Genomic DNA, 5,581 nt, shown 5'->3' on the forward strand with positions numbered 1-5,581 from the left:
TCATTTTTCTTCTGTTTCCTTCTTTTTTGTGTGACTTAATTGCTGTTCTGCTCATCCTCAGATATATGCCGTCATCAAATATTAGACTGAAAGACCATAGTCCCCTAGGATACTTTCATCAATGGGAGGGCACCCCAGAAACTCAGGCTCCAGGCCAGGAGATGCAATAAACAAGTGGAGTTTATTTGACGTTTGCGCAAACGGACTCTCTGCCATGGTCAGTCAGAGAGCCCTGAGCAGCGGTTACAAGCCTTTTTAAAGGCAAAAAAAAAATGATTAAAGCATAACACAAAGCATCCCATGATTGGTCCATTTAAAGGTCACCATATACGCCAAAAATCACTTTGCCAAGCGGGAAATTTTGTAACACTCTTTGTAAAACATTTGGCTCATGGTTGGTTTAAGGGGGGTTTACATGGTTACAGGCCTATGATTGGTTGACATTTGGCTTTGCTTGGGGTCTTGCCAGGTGGTCGTTATCTCAAGGTCCTGTCTGGGGTATTTCTAAATGGGAACTGAGGAACACGTACTGTCTGTTCTTTATCTATGACCACTGACCTTGTTCTGGGGCCGGCATCTGGTCTCTGAAACTTCTTAACTCATTTCTGGGAAGGAAGGGTCAGTGCTAGCGTAAGCAAGTTTACAGAAGCACAATCAGCAGTTAGCAAGTTAGTAATGGTAATGGGCAATTTTTTATCTTTCATTCCCCCCTTCTTCTCTCGACTAATTTTAATTAGTGTGGGGTGTCAGTTTTTCTGAGTGCTTGGTATTGAGATCTCAGAACTAATAGATGGACTGTGCTGATTTTTTTTCTTTTACAAAAGATACCAATCTGTTGAGTATACCATTTGCAACATACTCCTACCATTTGCTACATACTTAAACTTTCTGAGGTTTGTCTTAAAGACAATTTTTAAATTTATCCAATTCCTTTTCCAAGGCTTTCTTTACCATTTGCTACATACTTGAACTTTCTGAGGTTTGTCTTAAAGACAATCCTTACTTTTTAAATCCTTTCTTCTCCAAAGAGGACATTTTTTCCCCAATTCCTTTCTCAAAACTCTCTTTACTACCCTCCTCTTTGTTACAATTCCTTGAGCTTCTTTGTGGCTACAGTTTAAAATTTCCCAATTTTTCCTGTGGCTTGTGAAACCAAGTTATCTCAGAACAACCTCAAGGTACCACTGGGCTGGAGAAGCTTGCTAGATTTTAAGGCTAAGAGTATTACTTCCATTGATAACACACTCATGTTATTACCATACCAGAGCCAAACTAGGCTGTGACCATAGAGTGGATTTCCAGTCACTATGCACTGAAGTACCTAAGGCAAGCAAGCCAGTGATATCCTTGTCCCCAATATCCACTGTGGGAAGAGAGGGTTTCTGGATATCACCCAAAAGAATGTCCCACAAGATCTTAGATTTAGCAGCAGTCAACCAGGAAGCAGACTCAGGTCATGGAATCAGGAAGGAGTTTCTCCAGGTGGTTGTCAGGACGTCGTCGAACTTTACCCATTAGGGTATGCAACAGCAGCAGCAGCAGCAGTAGGGTCTCTCAGTGGCTCCAAGGGACTGTCATACCTCATGCTGGGCTGTAAATTCCTACACAGACTGGTTAAGGATACATTGCATAGGCTTGGCAGACTTTGATCCTGCTAGTTTTTAAGATCTTTAAACAATAGTCCAGGACAATTTACCAAAATCACAACTTTTTTATTAACCAGATATTTTTGTAAATAGACACAGAAGGCTCAGAAGGCTTAGTCTTGTAGCCATCTCTGACAGATGCAGTCTCCACACCTTGCACACCGACAACTATTAACACTATTCTTTATGCCTTTTTAAAAAAAATTATTTTATCTATTTTGCCTCATTTTTTCAAAACTGACTATGGACCCTTGATCTTAAAATGGGGGTAGAAGGGCGAAGTTCCATCTTCTGTAACTTCTTCAAGCTGACTTCAGGGGCATTGATCTTACTTAGCCAGGAACCTATAACCTTAGCCTATTTTACAAAGAGGCTATCAGGGTTAGATGTCATTAAGAACAATATTTAACTTTTGTCAACTGCACAGACCTTTTCTCCGGCTACAGCAATGTAGCTTGTTTAGCATTCTGGTTTGCAAAATCATCTTTCTAGATGGCTTAGGGATGTGATCTCTAATGATCCCAACAATGCCTAAGTTATCTTTGCAGGCCTTTAGACAGATATCAATAGAAATACACTCTCAGGTTTACAAAATTTTTCCTGAGCAGATGAACTTCATGTAACTAGTGTCAGCTCAATTAGAGCTGCCAATTAGAGCTTTTGGCACATAAAGGGGTTGAGATTTAAACTATCCCCCACATTTTATAACATTAATTTTTTACTATCACAGAGGACTGGCAAGTTCCTGTCCCTTACAAGGTAGTCATGAACATTAGGCATGCTTACAAACTATCTCCCATGACCTCCTGGCTCTGACCAGTTTTGAAGGGCCACACAGAAATGATTCTAGGATCTGACATTTCTGCCATCCAAGCAGTGGCTTACTGTCTCTAGATGTTCCTCCATTGCTTTTGTCCTAGGAGTGTCTTCTCCACATTGGGATAAATGCCTCATTGGCATTTCCCTTTAGCTGGTCGCTCGACCTGAACTCGGGGCCTGAGTGCTGTCCCTCAACTGTACAGTTCAAGGCTAGTACTCTGCCACTATGAGTCCCAAAGCAACTCTGCTTGCTCTTTCAGCACTCTGCTGGCTGAGTAGAGGTGACAGTCTCACAGGGACCTTTTTGTGCCTGGGCTGGCTTTGAACCAGTTTGCAGATCAATGAGTCTTATAAAAGGCCACCTTACTCCAATTAAAAGCAACAAGGCTGTCAACATAGAAGTAGCTTTTAAGCATGCTCTTACCTGAAACGTATTAAGAGTCAAAGTTACATCAAACAAACTTGTAAGAATCCTCTGTGCTTTGCTCTGGGCTTTGCTGGAAAATTAAAAAAAAAAACCCTATAAGAGCAAACTAGAATAGCAATCATTTTGATAATACTAATCTTTTTTCTTTGTGTACATTGAGGCCAATGTTAAGAACAATTTTACATTTAAACTTTATATCCAAAAATCCATTTCCTATTTTTTAAGTCTCCTTTAATCTTCTTTTTAATATTGTATACCTCAGTTTTTATTTGCATTTTGAAAATGTCCCTTGAAATCTTGAGGCCAAGTGTCACTCATTACCTCTTGGCTGCTTGTTTTATAACAGATACACATTAAGATTTTTAAACTCAAATGACAATTTTTCCTTAATGCGAAAATAACAATCATCATAACTGAACCAAAAAGCTAGACTTAACACCTTTATAACTTTTAAAAACATCCTAATTGCAGAACATAATTGAAAGTAAGCCACATTATACAAATAACTTTTTAACCCTCTTTTTAAGGCCTTCCTAATTTTAATGTTAACACACACAAGGGAAGTTTTAGCAATACTAATCAGATCATCACATCACTCATTTTAACCATCATATTTTCAGTGTCTATCTGCAGGGAAAAGAGAGAACAAAGATGGGCCACTCAGCCACTTCTATGGAATGGGCACACACACAATCTGACTCTTTAGGTTTAGATGAACTGCGTTTGTGCCAGCTTGCCCTCTTTCACCATGCGTGGACTATTCCCAGGGATTGTCCCACCATGCATGTCCAGCTGAACTGAACTTCTGCTTGTTCACCCCTCACCCCTAAAGATAGGTCTTCTGTTGGCTTCTAAGTTTTTCCCCTTTTCTTATCTCTTGGTTTTCGAATGAAATACACAGTTTTTAGACAGACAGAAAAAGTAATATCTTTGATGGTGTTAAACTAACCTTTATATTTAAATTTTTAATATTAATCCCCAAATTTTAGCCAAGGGAACTAGATCCCAAAAAGCCAATGCATTTTTGTTAAGCCAGATATCTTGATTACAGTATAAACAGTCTTATGCATTTAAAACATTAGTTTTTTAAAATACCAGATTTTCTAATTTGCAAGTTAAAGAAACTTTAAAGAGCCATTTAAAACAATGTGAAAAATTTTTAAACATTTTTGTTAATGTCCAAACCTCATAACCTTTTGAACTTTTAAATTTAAACTCACCCAATTGTTACAGCATGCTGACAATTCTTATCTTTGAACACATTCACAGACACACAAAAAACAGTCACACTCTGGTTTGCAAAAGTATCTTTCTAGATGGCTTAGGAATGTTATCTGTAATGATCCCAACAATGCCTAAATTACCTTTGCAGGCCTTTAGACAGATATCAATAGAAACACACTCTCAGGATTAACCTTTTGAATTTTTAAATTTAAACTCATCCAATTGTTACAGCATGCTGACAATTCTTATCTTTGAACACGTTCACAGACACACAAAAAACACTCACACAGATCTTAAAGCGCGAAAAAATCAAAATCAGTCATACGTACACCTTTTAAAGTTTTTAAACAAAAATTTAAGACAGTATTTCTTTTAAACTAGGTACCTTTGTTGGGCTTTATTTTCCCAGAGCTTGTTTGTCTAGCAAGGCAATTCACTAATTAGTCTCTTGAATCCCTTCTGTTGGAGAAGAGCTGGGGGAGGGGGTCACCTAAAACTAAACTAGTCAGATTTTTTTAATCCAATTTTAGACAAGAGCACTTCACAAATTGTTACATTGTCAGGACTAGCTGAAAAAGTCCAAACCAGGCACACAGCCTTCTACACCCTCCTTGCCGGCAGCCTCCACAAGGAGAAAATGCAGCCTGAGGCTTGAAGGGAACCAAACTAGCCCAGCTGGAACTTTTATTCTCCCAGAGATGTTTAAATAAATAAATAACAAAAATACAGATAAACACAAAAAACAAGGATCCACATTTAAAACTGGTACCAATTCTAAAACAGAAATAGACAAAAACTGAAGGCTGAGTTGGGGACTAATGGGCCCAAGTTCATTCCTACCGGAACCCTGTGCTGCTCCCACTCAGCAAGCTGAATCCAGAGTCTGCTGAGTGAGCCTGCCACACTCACCCAGAACTTCCCTACCCCAGAAAACATAAAACAAACACACACACTAAAGTAAACAAGACAAACAAGTGGCCACAAAGACAAAATCAAGACTCAGTGAATGGGGCTACATCTCACCACCATTCGCTTACAAGGGGACTCAACACCCCCTACTCACCTCCGGAGGATTTTTCTTTTAGATTCCTGCAGACGTTGACTGAGGGGCCTTCCAAGGCAGAGGAGAATTCCCAGTCATCTTGGGGCAAAGGAAAAGTAAAACCCCTAGCAGCCGTCCCCTCAGACTGACAGGTTCTCCCCCACGCTCAGACCCCCCTGAACCAAGGCCCAAGGCTGAGATCTAACTGGGGCCACTTGCAGGTGGTCAGTGGCAGCTTCATAATTGACAAACAAGCAAGTTACAAAAACAGAACCAGCAGTTTTTGTTTTCAAACGAACTAGGACAGGGTCTCGGGGTATCCTAGGAGGGGACTCACTTGTTGTCCCATCTCTATAGAGAATACAAAACACACATTAAAAACGATTAACACTAAACAGAGACAGACAGAACCAGATGCCGCGC

The 5,581-nt window shown here is 39.7% G+C and overlaps 1 long non-coding RNA gene across 1 annotated transcript; it reads right to left on the reverse strand.

The window, feature by feature from the left end:
• Positions 1 to 304: 304 nt before the first annotated feature.
• On the reverse strand, positions 305 to 5,261 carry LOC138808747 (uncharacterized). The gene is made up of 3 exons (XR_011366615.1): positions 5,180 to 5,261; positions 2,890 to 2,962; positions 305 to 1,610 (listed from the first exon to the last, which is right to left on the reverse strand). It is a non-coding gene; the product is annotated as an uncharacterized lncRNA (long non-coding RNA).
• Positions 5,262 to 5,581: the final 320 nt, after the last annotated feature.

The sequence above is a fragment of the Dipodomys merriami genome, unplaced genomic scaffold, assembly GCF_024711535.1.
Source record: "Dipodomys merriami isolate MVZ:Mamm:240054 unplaced genomic scaffold, mDipMer1.0.p SCAF_473, whole genome shotgun sequence".
Lineage (NCBI taxonomy): Eukaryota > Metazoa > Chordata > Mammalia > Rodentia > Heteromyidae > Dipodomys > Dipodomys merriami.